The sequence below is a fragment of the Aphidius gifuensis genome, linkage group LG2 (assembly GCF_014905175.1).
Source record: "Aphidius gifuensis isolate YNYX2018 linkage group LG2, ASM1490517v1, whole genome shotgun sequence".
NCBI classification, from domain to species: Eukaryota; Metazoa; Arthropoda; class Insecta; order Hymenoptera; family Braconidae; genus Aphidius; species Aphidius gifuensis.
In genome coordinates, this window is record NC_057789.1 from 29,554,550 (window position 1) to 29,573,075 (window position 18,526).

General features: G+C 26.4%; 1 protein-coding gene across 9 annotated transcripts in view; it reads right to left on the reverse strand.

Annotated features, from left to right (window-relative positions):
• The window catches only part of LOC122850136 (CUGBP Elav-like family member 4), a 368,827-nt gene that overhangs the window by 249,840 nt on the left and 100,461 nt on the right, over positions 1–18,526 (reverse strand). The gene's annotated exons all lie outside the window — the stretch shown is intronic.

The window sequence follows — 18,526 nt, forward strand, 5'->3', positions numbered from 1 at the left end:
CCAACGGATAATGCAAATGTAAATGTGATGGTAAATTATTCCAGGCTAAAATGAATTAAAATGACACTGAAATATACACAGCTAACCAACATTCATAAATTGTTTATGTTCATATGTAAAATTCAAGCGTCACGTTGTAATTATAGATGTTCATTTTTCGTCGTCGTCGTTTTTTTAAAAAATCTTTTATCTGAAATTTTATTCGTTCAGGTTTTATGTATTTTAGCGTAGTGAAAAAAATAAAAAAAAAAAATATTAAAAGGAGTTAAAGATCTCGGTAGGTGGTGTCTAGCACTATGGTAGTCGGGTGCCATTACCAGCTGAGAATAACGCTGTTGGGGTAGACGCGTTTGAATGGAACGACGCGAGTAACACCGTTCTCGCATTACGTTACTTTCAAGTAGATTTATTATATCAAGCATCTAACCATGAAAGACGCCATTCCTTAATCTACTTTCATACTTGTGTGAATTTTATAAGTAATAAAATTGAATTTTACCGTTAGCATAAATGCTCATTATATTTTATTAAAATTCACTCATTTTGTCACATAAAACCATCTTGTTACACTCATTATAACATTCAACATTCATACTGTAATTATGAAATGAAAAAAAAAATTAAAAATATCAAACTTTTAAATTGTAAGATTTGCAAACATTTGAAGAAAAAGAATTTGCATCATCCATGAGTCATGACAAGCATTAAATTACTTTAATTAAATTTAAATAATTTCTAATTACCACTATAGAATTTACAGAATTTTTTTTGATATAAAAATACAAAAAAAAAAAAATATAAATAAATTTTCCTCTACAAAAAAAAAAAAAAAAAAAAAATTAATCGATTCGTCAACTTGAATATGAAATTATAAATTTTTTAAGAATAAAATTGATCATTCATTTTTGAATTGTAAAGTTAAATTATCTCTTGAAAAAAAAAAACAATCTAAAATTTATTCATGAATTTTATTCATATTTTTTTTTTCAAAAAATTAATTCACAGTGAGATTAAATTTTACTGATATCATTGAATAAAAAATGGATTTATTAAAAATACAGTTTTTAGATTCGCTCGTTGTTTTTTTTTTTTTTTTCTTTCTAATAAAAAATAGTTGACATTAGAAAAAAAAAAAAAAAAAAATTGAAACGTACAGGATGAATTTGTGAATATATGTATACGTATTGAATGTTAGCATCAATTTGAGTTGAAAAGGACAAGATCGGATCCCCTGGTCATCGAGGATAATGGCGCCGACGTGACGTCGCCACCAAAAATCCCTTGGGGTGTTGTCAGCGTTTCAATGCCCTCATAGACTCGTTGAGCGTAAAATGCTTTTCCCCCTTCTCTAAACCATTCATAATCATAGCCGATAGACGTGTGCATTAACCGAAACGGCAAAAACAGCACGAAGGCCATTTTCAAAAATCGATTTTACACTATAAAATATATATTTTCATCAAGATGACAAAAAAAAAATACACAAAAAACAAAAAAAACAAATTCAAGTTGATTTTAAAAAAAAAGTTGGAAATAAAATAAATTCTTTTTATTTTTGATTGTTCAACGTCAGTTGTATTTTATTTTTATATTATTTTTTTTTTGGCATTATCGAGAAAGCCAACAATGCTATATGCAAATTTTTGAACAGTAAATTCACGTGATGGCAATGACCCGAGTCATTTATCAAATAAATTCAACAATCCTATTATTTAAAACGACACATAGAGTGTGATTGAATGTGCAAAAAAATAGATAGTGAATAAAAAGGTACAGTGAACCCTTTTTACAAACACAATCGATAAAAACATTTACCAAGTTCACGGTCGCACATTTTGTCTCACACGCGCCTTACTATATGACCTTCATCTTTTGGAGTTGCGCATTAAAGTACACACTGTGTTTTCTATGCTTACTTAAAAAAAAAAAAAAGGTTGAGCAAAGTTTTTACAAATTACAAAGAGTTAAAAAAAAAAAGAAATACAATAGCAATTTTTTTTAAAGAAAAAAAAATTCAACTGATGGATAAAAAAAAAAGCAAGTTGATGTGGTTTTCGTGTGGCGGTAAAATTGAATTGAGAGTCACGATTGGCGTGAAAACGTTTAAGGCGAATTACATTTTTGAAGCAGGTTGAATAAAAAAAAATTGTGTAAATAAAATCAGATAATATTTTGTCAATTTCCATTTGGCTGGAGCAGATAAACTCAGAATATAAGAAAAAAAAATAAATAAAAATTAAGAAAAATAAAGAAAAAAAAAAATAAACTAACACTGACATCAACCGGGTAACCTTTCACCTCGCACACACTTTCTAGTTTGTTCGACTTGGTGAATTGAAATTAACATAAAATCGAAATACCCGGAAAACTTTGTGCATAAAGAGTCAACTGCCTAAAAGTTATTTGAATTCAAGCCAGGTTCATACATACAGAAGAGAATAAAAGACTTTGCTCTTTTTTACTTCATTCTGCCTACATAAAAGAATAACTTTAATTTTCGAATAAAAAAAAAAAATCAATGATTTATGATTAGTTTAAAATATAGCATTAGATCAAAAGAATTATTTTAGTGGTCAATTGACTTGACGTGATTTTAAACGACAAAATTTTTTCATTCAAATTTTATAATTCAAATTGAGCCGAGTAGAACGACTCAGTATTCAGTCAGACATGCCTAAATATTTTATAAAACAATAATTAAAAATTCCATTATTATTTAAGTGATTTTGCTTGAAAATATTTTTATAAATTTATTAGTTTTCAACTCCTTGTAATAGCCGAGATGTTAAGTAACAAGAATTTGAAAATAATCTTTGTTAAAGGTGTTGAAGAAAATAAAAAAAAGCAGAAAAATAAAATCAAATTGTACCAATGATGGCAATAGCTCTCTTTTAAAGATCACGTAGTGCGATAATGGTATCTACATTATCGTTTCTTATCATTTCCCCGTGACATTCAAAATCCACGTATATTTTTTTATTTTTTTTTTCAACAGTGCTATACATCGATTCACTTCCTTTTTACGTGTCACGTCTAAGAATTATTTGAACTTTAAATTTACCACCTAGTAATTTTATTCAAGCCATTGCGAGTTGAGAATTGGGAATCGATAGGTTTTGACTTTCCGCACGTCTACAATTGATTGCTTCTAGATATATTTATTTTTTATTTTTTCTATTTATTTTCTAAGGGTTATGACTCCTCCTCAGTTCAAATCGCGATAGAAAAAAAAAAAAAAAAAAAAGATTGGGGTTATTGCACCGATAACCGTGAGCTAAATCAATTTTTATCGTTTTCTATTCCAATACAAATCCCATTTTTATATAGACATTTTTAAGTCGATAAATTTTATAGATAATAAACTGTAATAATTTTATTTTAAATAAATTAAATTAATCAATTTTTCAATGATAAAAATATACTCAATAATAATTATCTCGTAGATATAATTAAATGAAAATAAAAAAAAATAATAAAATAAAATTTTGGTTATTAATTTAATGTAATAAAATATACAGACCCCTATTATCAATCTTCATTATTAAACAATGAGCCAGTAGGTGTCACCAGTGTGCCGACAACAAAATTCCCTTGACGACAAACCGGATGTCGTCCAACACAATCAAGCCAATGGGCAATTAAGAAAACAATAGATATATGCATTTGCTATTCCAACACTCAGCAATTGTGTGCTTGTCAACCTACCAGCGATTAGTTGCTAAATTAATAATAAAAATTAACAACTAAAACAATGCCAACAATCAACACCTTATCAATCAGAATGTCGTTGTTTAGAAAAGTTTATTCATTGTTTAATGATAACAACAATGAGTGAAGTCATGATTTTAAATTTTGAAATGATTTGAAAAATTAAAAAAAATAAAAATTAATGTCAGTATAAAATTAAATAATATTTAAAACTATTTCGAGTCCATTGTTGAATATATTTTTTATTGAAACATTAAACAAGCCTTGGTGTATATTTTTTTGTACTAAAATAAACTCGAAATTCATTAACAAATTACAATCCTTAAGCTGTCTTCCCTTCAATTCACTCCATCAACTTTCGCTGTGATTCTTCCTCTCTCTTTCTCCCTTGCCATATCATCAATTATTTCATGTTAAAGTCAATGAACTTTGTGTATCAAATCGATAGAGTTCGTCATCCACTCATGTATTACATATACGTAATAACATAACTGAAATAAAAAATGCTTTAATAGATAAAATAAAATGAATAAAAAAATATAATTGAAAGACTAGGTCATTTACGAAAGTCATTATAAATATTTAAAAAAAAAAGTTTAAATTTTTTTTTTCAAGTCCACTTTGAAAGGTCTTTCTGAAGATTTAAGATTTTTCATAATGATGGATTGAAATGGAGTCTTAAACTGTGGTTATCACATGGCTGTTTTGTTGATGTGAAAATGTAAGTTGTATACAGGTTAAAAATAAAAATAAAAAATACGATATAGTAAGGTGGATATAAGGGTTGAGAGGGAGTTGAAGAAGCTTTAAAAGCAAGCAAACCAAGCTATGAATAATGCAGCCTCGTACATCTTTCTTCTCTTGCTGATAATTATGTTTTACACCGTTATGCCGTGTTTCGTTAACCCCAAACTGGGCACACCCTTTCTCTATACAATTCACATTGCATCAGTATAGACATCCCTCTTTATTTTATCATCTTTCTCTTGGTCTGCATATTCATTACTTAGCACTAAGTATGACTTCAACTTTGAAGGAACAGTTTGGTACAAGATAGGTTACACGTTCTGCCATTCAAGAGAAAACCTGACATTATCATTTTCACGTGAATACAATCTTGTTTAAATTTACTTGAAAATCGTGACAACGACCATTTCACAAATATATTACCACACAGAATGTTGCGTTTTTTTATTTTTTCAGTTGAACAAAGTAGACCAAAAAATTAAAATAAATTAACCTTTTTTTTTTTCTTCTTTTTGGAACATATAAAGTTTTTTTTAAATAAATTTTATCATGGATTATTTTATCATGCAGCCAAGTAGTTTTTAAAATTTTTGAATGAATTGAATTGTACAATTTGTTTGTTCAAAAAATTTCTACTTTTATTTTTTTTTTTAAATTAAAAATATTCAAAAATTCATTCTAGAAATAAGACTGTATAGAATGAAAAAAAGAAAAAGTAATTTTAGCATATAAACCATGACCATTTAAACTTACAACCCTTGCATATTCATTAACAGAAAAGGAATTGTGTAACTTTGCATGAGAACAACAGTCAAAAGTAAATTAGCTCATTGTTTTATTGCCAACCCTTTTTATACAAAAGAAAAAAAAATATTAAAATAATAATTAAAAAAACAAATTTCAATTGCTTAAATAAATATTTATTAATTGATTATTAATAATAAAAAATTATAAATAAAATATTTTTTTGTTTTTTAAATATTCATGTGTTATTTATAAATTAAATTAGCTTTTTTTTTTCAATTATTTATTGACATAAAGTAATGAAAATTTTATTGAAAAATTTTATTTTTGAAACTATTATTCGGTATTATTCTTTACTATTTGATCGTATGATTTAATATATATTTTTTGCTTTTCAAAGTCGTAAGGAAGTCTCGGTTAAAGACCGAGTAAATACATTTTTTTTTTTTTCCTCAATTTGTCTCTTTTGCAAACAGAATCAATGAAATAAAATGCTCTTGAACTCTTGCGTACACGAACAGACTTGCTAAAAACTTTTTCTACTCTAGCAATTGTTATATATGTATATAATGCTCTTTCACCTCTGCTTGCTTTTCGTCTCAAGTCCCTGAAATATACTCTATGAATTTACTGAAATACCATATAGAAATACCAATTCAATGAAACTCTGTATGACACTGATAAAAAACAAAAAATAAAATAAAAAAAAACACCTAACAAATGAATAAATTAAAAAAAAAACAAAGTAAATATTAAAAATAACACATGCATGATGAAAAAAAAAAATGTTTTTTAAACAATGCCATTGGTTTTCAAAACAAAAAAAAAATATGTTTATATTCAAGCTAGCACGCAATCAACCACATTAAATATTTTATTATTGTTCAATTCCTGTCGCGACAGCCAACGCCTCTATCCAGTACACAAAACACAATCAGGCGTCATAAAATATTTACGAATCACTGGATATATTTAAAATCAAATGTAGCATCATATAGCATTCAAAAGTGGAAGCAATACAGCACATATTTGAACGGTCAGTTTGTTGAATTTATTTTTTATTTTATTTTTTTTTTGTGTTGAGCTATTTTTTGTCCTGAATTTTTTTCATTATTTAAAACCACCAAACATTAATGATAAAAAAATAAAGCTAGTCAATAAAATTCACGAAAAAAAAAATAGATTATTTTTTGAAAAATAAATATAGATTACATTTGAGCAAATAAATTTTATTTATTTGTAAAAACAAATGTAAATTATATTTATTTTCAATGTAAATAATATTTAGCTTTAAAAATAATTTAAATGTATTTCATCCATTTGGATGCGACAAAATAAAACAATACATAAAAGTAATTTAAAAACAAAAATATATTTACTGATGGATTCAAATGAATGACAAAATATAATCATAATACTTATTTTATTTTTTTTATTACAGTATATATTTTTTGTTCTGTGAATTATTTAATATATTTTTTTTTTCATACACAGTGGTTATTGTTATGTGGTAATATTAACAAGATTGATGCTAAAAGCACAGCAATGTTTACCGAGCAAAAATTGGAAGAATATACAGAGTGAAAAAAAAAATGAAAAAAGTATATGGAAAATGAAAAATATGGTTATATGAAGACGATATAACCCTGAATACTTGTCCGATTATTTAACATTGTGAAAGTAGACATTCTCGTGAAAATTTAGAACACAAGCCAATGTTTTGCATGAATTTTGTATAATATCAACATAAAGGCCGATGATCATGCCTCGTTGCAATATACACTGGCTGTTTGAAGAAAAACACTGCAAGGGTGAGAGCAAACCATACTCATAATTTTTTATTCTCTCAATTTTTTTAGTGTTAAAAAAAACAAGTTATCATGCACTATGGGTATATGAGGCCCTCTCTGCATAATACACTGAAGCAATGAAAAAAAATTGAAGAGGGCCTTCGACTTGTATGAGAAAAAATATAAATATAAAAATATATAGGGTGAAAAAATAATGGAATGAAAATATATATTTTACATTTTATAAATATTTTTGAGTGTGTTGTTATTTTTCATTGTCATTATTATTATTTTACTTGGGTGGAAAAAAAAAAATATACATGAAAATGAAAGAATGTTGAATAAAAAAATATAAAAACATTTTTAAAATAAGTAAAAATATTTTGATTATGTAAAAGTACAGATGAGAAAGCAGAAACAACAGAAAAAAAATTATTTTTTTTTTTATTTTTACGTCGGTATTACGCTTGGCGACTTGGCATATTTAATTGCTGGAAAAGTGAAAAGAGCTACCAGCATTTACAGAATAAATAAAATTTTTAAAAATTTAATATTTAAATATTGGATAAATATAATTATGAAAATTAATTTTTTAAAAGAGTCAATGAACCTGGATCGATATAAAAATTATTCACTATGTATTTTTAATCATTGAACTGTTAAAAGATTTTTTTTTTTGATTTTAATTACAAGATAAAGAAAAAAAAAAATAATATCGATTTAAAAAAATTGCATGTTATAATAGTAAATTTGATGACATTTAATTTTTAAAATGAAAATTAATTCAACAACTTAACTATATTAAATTGTCGAAACAAAAAGTATAATTCTTTTTTAGTGATTATCAATGGCTCATTATCCATGCAATTAGAAGTTTGCGTAATGAATTTAAGTGTTTCCGCTTGAAATTTGCATGCTAACTGACGCCTCTTGGCATAAAGCTCTCTCAACTATCATTATTATTTTTTGTTTTTCTTAATTTAAAAATTAGACATTTTACTGTCAATCTAATAATCAATAAAAAATAATTAATTATACTATCTAAATTTTTAATCAAAGCTCAATTATATATAAATATTTAAAATTCTCTCTCAACTATATCTCTAACTTTTCAACTTTAAAAATCAAAAAAATAAATAAAAGTAAATAAATAGAAGAGTATATCATAAAATGATAAAAAAAATAAAAATAAATAAATTGTATATCGATATTTGTAGTTGATAGTTGGGGCCAGTGCCCAGAACAAAATGGATCGAGAGTTAATATATAGGTGCAAACAAGAAATGCGAATATCCTCGTAAAAAAAAAAAATAAAAAAAAAAAAAAATAAATAAATAGATGGAGGATGAGACCAGACTAGAGATTCAAAGTTGAGGATGAAGGAAGTTACGGTATGAGAAGGTAAAATAAAAGGTGGTAGTGTTGGTGATGGTGGTGGGTGGGTGGATGGTTGGATGGGTAGGTGGTTAGGTGGGGTGCTATATAGTAAATGGGTTTAGGGATGGAAAAAGGGTGGCAGGAATATATACAGTAGCTAGTCGATGTGATTGGCATCGTGCCAGAGACTCCTAACGACGCTTTTCAAAAGAAGGAGAATTCTACGCTTCGTACTCTCTATATTCAACGACGAGTTTCAGCTTCTAAAGATACTACCACCACCACCAAGACCACCAACACTACTACAACTAACATCTGCACCAATACCACTATCAAAAGCACCAACAACAGAAGCAGAAGCAGCAGCCATCTTCAACCATGGCATCTCAGTAAAATGTCTAACTGAAGCATGACACAACCAAAATGAATTTCACATATTGTAGCACGTCTTCAATTTAAATTGCATATACATCTTCTCAATTTTCTTGTACACTATTTCATCAATACAAACCGAGCTTTAATATACATACACTGCGTACATCACATGTTAGTTAATAAAATAATTATAATATATATTTAAGAAAAAAAAATAAAATATTTATATGTAATTTCTGGTTAGAATAGTTCTGCCTAATTTAAATTCCAAGCATCAAAAGGTTTAACACAAGGGAGTATAGGGTTTTTTTTTTTTTGTATATATAGTGTTGGAAAATTTTTGGAATAAAAAATAAAGAGGTGAATAGAGTGTGGATCGTGGCCAAGCCACGTGCGGCCACGAGATTCATTCCACTTTACGTGGCTGGCTCGTGCCCATATCTAAAATCCCCCATGGGTTATATATACCATCTACAAGAATTCTCTTTACATTCAGCATGATATCTCTTCTCACACCTATTTTTATTTTTATTTTTTTTTTATACTCTATATAGGCGTTGCATACAATTGTTGGCCTCTTTATTTGCCTTTCAAAACTTGTATTTTAGATAAAATAAATAAAACAAAAATGTAGATTTATAAAAAAAAAAATATGTCTATTTGGAAAATAAACTAGATCATCATAAATAATAGATAAACATATTTTTGAAAATTTAATTTACCCGAAATAACCACACGTTAATTATTGATCATTGTTGTGTGAAATTTTCGTCTTAATTTATTTATCAGATAGATGTACTACTTGTCAAGAGGGTCATCTTTCGCATGATACAACTTGATCCCACATTTACACACACACACATCAAAAAAAGCTCTGTGTAGCTGTATATATCTTGGGCTTTCCCACATGACATCAAAGGCCGTCCATTAAAGATGACCATCCAACAAAAAAAAAAGAAAATACTAAATCCTCTAAAAAATTTTCTCAACAAAAAAACGTCTGGTAAAATCCTCAATCTTTAAAATTGTAAACCATGAAATACTTTTTCAAAAAAATAATATAAATAAATAATATAAAAGTTAAAGTGAAAAATGAAAAAAAATAAATACTTTTTATAAATAAAAGAAAAGAATATTTTGTTTTTTGTTAAAGAAAAAAATAAAATATGTAGTAGTTTTAAGTTGAGTAAAATATAGGTGAGATAAAGGGAGAAATGGGAGGGTAAAAAATTACATCTTCACGAGTGTATATATGTATATGTATTTAAAAAAAAAATATAAAAAAAAAGACAGTAAAGTTTGTGAGTGATAGAGAAAAGTGTAAGTATATACTTGTGTGTAAAAAGGTAAAAAAAAAAAAAAAAATAAGTGAACAAGAGAAAAATGTTGTTACACTCGTCTTGCATCGATCGTTGTACCACTCTTGAAAATCCATGTGCCAAGAGTTTTTTTTCAAGCGTATCAAAAGTTTTCTACTAGTTTCCGATAATTCTGTACTCGTCGATACATCGCTTCATCGGTTCGACAAACGACACATGCACGAAACCAAGCTTGTCTACCAACCAAAGATCAACTTTTCTTCTATCAAAAAAAAATAATAAACAAACAATTAATAATAATATTTTCCATCATCAAAATAACAAATTAAATTTAAAAAAAAAAATGAAGCAAGATGTTAACTTCAAAACTTGATTCCCAATTTATCCAAAGATTATTTGAAAAAAAAAAAAAAATCATACTATTTCGCTAAAAAAAATTTCGAAATGTTTTTTTATACAAATTTTTGATCAATTGATAATTTTAAAAGTTGCATAATAATACAGAGAGAACATTATGGTGGTGATAGTCAATCACGAGTCTAGACAAAGTACAATCGTTATATGCTCATACTTGGTACACACTGGGGTTGAACCAGCATGCATTGCGTTACATATACATTTAGCATGTATGAGAATGGATAACAGAGGCTGTCATGAGCATGCCTTCACGCTCTTCACCAACATGCCTACATATACTCTGTTACTGCGGACAAAGGAAATTAATTATCAACGCGTCAACCATACCTCTCTCTGTTGCATCATTTCCGTCTACCAAAATTTATATATATTTCTATCAATTTAATATGTATCATAAGAAATAAAAAAATAATAAACAACAAAATCAATTATAAAAAAAAAAAAAAATTAAATTCAATTAACCTCGGGTTTTATAATAAATTCTCAACTGTCTATTTGATATTTTTGAAGTATAAAATTGATGTTCTACAAGTCAGTGTGTTACGTAATATATAAAATTGGAAATAGATCAATCATTTTATGATATAAGCCCATTTAAAAATATTGAATTTTAAAATATATATTATTTACGTAAATGTGTATGTATAAAAGAGGATTTTTTTTTCCATAAAGAATCTAAAATACGGTATAATATTTTGCTTCTTGCATAAATTTTGATGTGAAAAAAAAAATTGTGTGTGTGAGAGAGGGAGAGAGGGAGTTAAGTATCTCTCTATCGATATACCATAAACTCACGTGAGTTAATACAGAGCCAACTCAGGAAGGTTGTGTTATATATACAAGGGATTGTGTGGCCTCGAATGCATTCATATTCATGTGAGTATATATTTCCCAATTCAAATGCGTAATGCGTCCGTTCAAGGTAATTTGTATATTTTACTACTAGTCAATTCGCACAAAATGTAAATAACAATAAAAAAAAAAATACATATCATAATAATAAATTGAATTTGTGTATATATTTCAGTTGTTTGGATATGAGAAAAAATAAAACGATATATGGAAAATGAGGAGAAACAATGAGAAAGGAACAATGGAGTTAAGAGAAAAGGAAAATTCTTTGCTTTGCTAACCAAGCAAACACATAGTCATAGAAACAAACTCTGTCGTTTTCATCATTGTCGCCACACATACTGTTAGCTCGTGCGGAAAGTGCCAAAGTGGCGTAGCTGAATATATACCAAAAAAGAGACAAACAATAAAAATAATAATCATGATAAATAAAATGAAAAATTCTCAAGATTTACAAGAAAAAAAAATATATTTCTTTGTTATTAAAATATTTGTTTCTTTATTTTATTTTATATATTAAAAATATTTTTAAATTTTAAGTTTGAATGAGTTTGTAGAGGGGCAACATATGCTGACCTCGTTGAGGAAAAAAAAAGGATATTTATTATGAATGCAGAATAAATAAAATTGCTAGAAATTTTGTGTTAAAAATTTTTGGGTTTTATGAGAGGGTGTGCAAGTGCTAACGGTTTTATTTGTTCTTGTACAATTGAAGGGTGCTGGTTACCGAAAAATTAAACAGTAATGATGTTAAAATAAAACTCGAGAAGTTTTAAAACTTAAAATGGAAATTTTATTTTTTGAAGTGAAGTTGTACACTTGTTGGAAATTAAAGGATATTTTTTTTTTTTTTTAATTATAGTCGTGGGACAATATAATTTGAGGTTGACTATTCTTGAGACGAAAAATAAATGAAAAAAATATTTATATATGTGGAATAATATTTTTTTTGTGATATTAAATATTATATTGTTTTTAAAAATATATCACATATGATTTTGAGCTTCGGAAAAACTGTAAAAGTATATTTTTTTTTACGACAACTCGATAATTTACATTTACAGTTTTTATGACGCTAACATCAGGCACTAAAATAAGTTAAAATAAATTAATGCTATTTTTTGAATTTTTATATCACATTCCAATCTATTTTGCATCATCATAAATATAAAAACTCTTGAAATATCTTTAGCTATAAAAACAAATAAAGTTTGAACAATGAACTTTTATATTTTATTAACATTTGCTAGGATTTTTTTTTTTATTTGACTTTATAGATCTTTTGGAAATCAAAATTGTTAAATTTTATTTTTAAATTATTAGCTGAAATAATTCACTGTAGAATATATTTGTCATAAAAAAATAACAAAACTAAATTTAAATAAACTAAAAGATAAATGCACTTAAAAAAAAAAATTTGATTTAAATGTTTTGAAAATATTTAAAACTAGATGTTAAAAGTAAAAATATTTTCTAATCTTAAACTCGTTATTGAAGAAAAGCTCTTGGTACATAGACTGCTATCTTTGGTATTGCACCCAATCGAATATCGGCTGTCAAAACTTTTGGTTAATGCAAAATCTTTCGTATCACCCACAGTGATTTATTTCATTTCTTTATTCTCCAATATTTTTTTTTTACCATTACATTGAAAGTTTTTTTTTTTCTACCATCAACATTTTGGTAAAGACATTTTTCTCTCTCTCTCTCTCTCTCTAAAAAAATTATTTTATTTTTTTTTATTCCATCAAATAAATATTTTTATTCATACATATTTTTATTTTTCTTGTTAAATAATACTCGCACTTGTTCTCTTTAGCCATGTATATGTTTGTTTCGTTTATTTCTCACCCCTGGGAATGATGCCAAAATTTTCAACTATCTCTCTTATTTTTCGGATACGATTTTGACCCAAAAAGGCAAGGTAAATTAATAAATTATGAAACTTTTTTACTTGGCTCAAAGCCGAATCGTTCGCATAAAAATAAGAGAGAGAATAGTAGGAGGTTTAGAAATAGACAAGGGTGCCAGAGCTTTAGTCGATCCTGATGCCTCGCTTCCGAGCTTTTATGCCGAAAACGTCGCCAGTTTCTACTATCAACTCATCCCTTATTTTTAAAAGCCATGTATATATACTATTCTCGGAAAACCGATGATACTTATTCCCAATAATTTTCCTTCCCCTCCTCAAGACTATAAAAAAAATATAAATAAAATGAAACCTTGCGATACAAGCCAAAAAGCATACTGTTGCATCAAATATTCTCGAATAATTTTAAGCAACAAATTATTATCTTTTTTTTGCTTCTCTATCGCGGGTATATACTTTTACTGAAATAATGGTTAAACCAACAGAATGGAAAACTACTAAAGTATAAATATTATACACCGAGGCATTTATTATCCGTAAATTATTCGATATATACAACATGAACATAAATTTCTCAAATATATATATATACTGAAACAATAACTTTGAAACTATGTCTAGTTATATTAAAATTAAATTGATTATTAAATTAATTTTCAAACAAACTTTGACAGCTCAATTGAATTAATATTATGTATTATCGGATTGTCGCATCATTTCATCATGAAAATAATAATTTACATCATTGATGTGTTGATAAAAAAAAGCCTAAAGAAAAGGAAAAAAAAAAATTTAATTAACTTAATTAGCACACTGATATTCTCCTAATATAAAAAGGACAAGCATCATCGGTCTTCCGGACATTTGATTGGTCATTGTTTTTTTCTCACTTACTCTCATACAAATTTCTTTCTGTTTGCCTTTTTCTATTATTTTTTTATTTATTTCGTTAGCAACGAAAAAACAACAAAAAAAAGCGAGTAAACAAAATTTTTTTTGATATTTTTTATATTTTTTTTTTAAAAATTGACATATTGAGCTAGCACAACTTTTTTAATAATCATCGGATCTCGATGCAATTGGGCTTAAAATTTTGTGCGAATTATGTGTTTTCTATGTGTGAAGAAATAAATTTGAAAGAAAATTTTTTAAAATATTTTTTACATTTTTTTAAAAAATTCAAATATTAAGCTAGCACAACTTTCTCAATAATCATCGGATCTCGATGCAATTGGGCTTAAAATTTTGTGCGAATTATGTGTTTTTTATGTGTGAAGAAATAAATTTGAAAGAAAATTTTTTTTTTATTTTTTACATTTTTTTAAAAAATTCACATATTAAGCTAGCACAACTTTTTTAATAATTATTAGATCTTGATGCAATTGGGCTTAAAATTTTGTGCGAATTATGTGTTTTTTATGTGTGAAGAAATAAATTTAAAAGAAAATTTTTTAAAATATTTTTTATATTTTTTTAAAAAATTCAATTATTAAGCTAGCACAACTTTTTTAATAATCATCGTATCTCGATGCAATTGGGCTTAAAATTCTGTGCGAATTATGTGTTTTTTATGTGTGAAGAAATAAATTGAAAAGAAAATTTTTTTAAATATTTTTTATATTTTTTTAAAAAATTCAAATATTAAGCTAGCACAACTTTCTCAATAATCATCGGATCTCGATGCAATTGGGCTTAAAATTTTTTGCGAATTATGTGTTTTTTATGTGTGAAGAAATAAATTTGAAAGAAAATTTTTTTAAATATTTTTTATATTTTTTTAAAAAATTGACATATTAAGCTAGCACAACTTTTTCAATAATCATCGGATCTTAATGCAATTGGGCTCAAAATTTTGTGCGAATTATGTGTTTTTTATGTGTGAAGAAATAATTCAAAAACAAAATTTTTTTAAATATTTTTTATATTTTTTTTTAAAATTGACATATTAAGGTAGCACAACTTTTTCAGTAAACATTCAATCTTGATGTTATTAGACTAAAAATTACGTATGAATTATGTGTGATTTATGTGTAAATAAATAAATTTAAAAAATTTTTCGTCAATTTATTCATTCTTTTTTTTTTTTATGATAATACTTGTAATATAAAAAAAAAAAAAAAAAAAACAATGCTACCGCAGCTTTTAATTTTTTACCTGAGTGGATGATTATACATTTAAAAAATGTCAAGAAAAAAATCTACGTCATACAAAAATTACAAAGTACTTGCGTACAACTCTCCCCCTCGACTGATTAGATTGTAATCAGATATATATACTGGGTGTGTGCAAAAAGGGGAATTAAAAGTTTGATAGGATTAAAGTAAAAGAGAGAAGAAAATTCGTTGAATAATTACGATATCGCGATTCGCGAGGCGTCAGCACGTCGCCTCAACGTCGACAAGAACAAGGACAGTCACTTATAAGCCTCTTTTATCCAGTAATTAGCCTTATAGTACTGAAAACTTATCATTTTGTCTGATCACATTTTAAGCACCACTCATTTAGTGCTTAAATAAATAACAAACTCAATTTTATTATCGAAACTTGATCATTTTATTGAAATTATTTTATCATATTTTTTCAATTTTATTTTATCAATTTGGATTATTATTATTATCAGTATTTTTATTTTAATTTAGCCCAAGCCTATCGGTTGGTAATTAATTAACACCAGCACTAACCAATAATTATCGAAATGAAAGATTATATCAAGAGCTTATTTATTAGTACTCTGATACACCAATGGGCTGTATGTATATATTATTGTTCGATCCACCAACCCGTATACACATAACAATTTACAATATACACATTACATATATATACATGTATAAATATAACCAAACCGATAGTGTATCCGCACATTTCCTCCCTTGCTTCTCTCGCCCTACCTTTAAAATCCCTAATTGATTCATAAATTAATTTGTTTTTGGTACTTGTGTATGTACTCATTGTAAAACCTTGCTCAAATGAAACTCCAATAGTAGCTCGATATATTTATATTAATTAATGTTAACCTCTCTTTAAATTTTATTTATGACTTTTAATTATGTTTTATAATTTTTTTTCATGTCGATTTTATAGATTTATTTACTTGAATTAATTATTAAAATTTATGTTGTTGTAATTATATTTATTTACATGATAAATTTTTATGGTTTATTCTTTTTTTGTTTTTCATGTAAATTAATAAAAATAAATAAATAAATAAATAAAAATTAATTTCTATTAAATAAATAAGTAGAAAATAATTAATTAGTTTTTATTTTTTATAGTTATTTTTATTTTTCGGTCATTTAATTTCAATTACAAAATGTATCCTTTAAATTTTTATTTTTTATTTTTTAAATACGACAACTGGATATCCTTTAGTATTTAAGCTTGTCAATACTAATGCTACCAATAAAAAAATACTAACGCAAATTATTAAAACTTTTTTTTTTTTATTTTCAACTAGCTTTTTTTAGCAATGACCTCTCGGAGTCTCGGTTGTTCTATACGTCGAAAACATATGCTCACAATGTTTTATTTTTTTCTATTTTTTCTCTTTCCCTTGAAAACATTTTTATCCCTACCCAAAAAACCAATGCTTTTGGTATCGATAATTATGTGCCAATTAAATTTAACGAGTGTCCATTATTTCGGTCTGCGAGCATTGCACGTACGACTGCCACAACTACGAATCTAAAACCCTCGTCGAATGCCATCCGTTTTATCCTCTCAACTTTCATTTCTCTTCTAGCTTGTTCATTTCTCCCTTCTGAAGCTCCAAATACTGTCCTCACTCAGTGGCTCATCGTCTCACACACACACACATTTATCCCTTACCATCAAAAATCGTACTTCAAGCACATATTTTTTTCTCACTCGTAACATTGGAAAAGATCGAAATCCAATTACTTTTTAATATCTCTCGGGCACTGAAATTGAGCACGAAAATATTTGATAGAAAAAAAAAGGAAAAAATATCAAAATGAAAATCTCTGGTTAAATTTATATGCCCAACTGGTAAATATTTCTCTTAAATTTAAAAAAAATCATATACTTGAAAATTAATTTAATTTTTTTTTTCAATCATTTATTTATGATATTTTGAATAGCGATAAATTTTTATTATATTTTTAATTTTCTTTCGAATTAATTACACATTAAAATCAGAAAAAAAAATATATATACCAACTATATTTAAAAAAAAAAAAAAATTAGACAATAACAATATACAAAATGACACATACATAACATAGAACATATTGTAAAATATTTCATGCAATGTGGTTTTGTGGTGGTATGAAATTATGCCATACCAAATTGTGAATTATTTTTATAATATAATATTAGAACAATGTCACCACAAGCCAGATTGTTTCGTCTTATAACTAATTCAGGTTGCTAAACCGCGAGCTTATATCAACGAGCATCAACGTTGCTTCGTGGTCATTATGTACATATAATTTTTTTTTGTTATCCTCTGGCTTCGCCCCTGGATGATGATGATGATGACCCACTATAGACAGACTTTACCCACAAATATTCTCTATGTATATCATTGAGACGTGCAATGTGCCATTGATTTAATGCACAATAATAATTCCAGTAGAAAATAAATCAAAATAATAATTTAAAAATATTTTTAATCTGGTTTTTAATTGTCTAATTGTAGATTGTGCTGTCAATTTTATTTATTTCATTTAAAAGAAATTATTAAAGTTAAGAAAAAATAAATTAAAAAGTTATTTTATTTTTATATTTTGTTTTTTTTTGAAATTTCGCTGGCAAATTACTTGTGACCCTTCAATCAAATGCCTCGGTGAAGATACAAAAAATAAATTTGGGGTTGAAAAAAATCGGATTTTGTGCCTAACCGACGAGTCAGGTAAAACGAAAAACGTGCACGACATTCGCATGTGAAATGTATACGACTTTTACAATTCTTGAATTCTTTAGTTTCACGTAGCGTAAAAAAAGAAATATTTTAAATTCAACAGACTCGTCTTCTTGGATGGAATTTTCGTATTAAAATCATTCTCAAAAGTTGAATTTTTTATTCAATGATTTTTATGTATGTAGATTTTTCAAGAGTGATGTCTTTTGCTTTATAAATTTTTCATTTCTTTTTTTATACAATTTTATATAATATATATTTACATTAAATCAAATAATCTTACCCCAAATGGCTGAAATCCTCAGCTGATATATAAAACAATTATAACAATTGATTCATAAAATTGTAGTTTTATTTATTTTTGCAAAGGCTGAAAAGTTAGTACATTTTTATTAAAAATCAGGCAGTTTTAGAGGAAATTGAGGGACTACACAAGAGGAAGAAG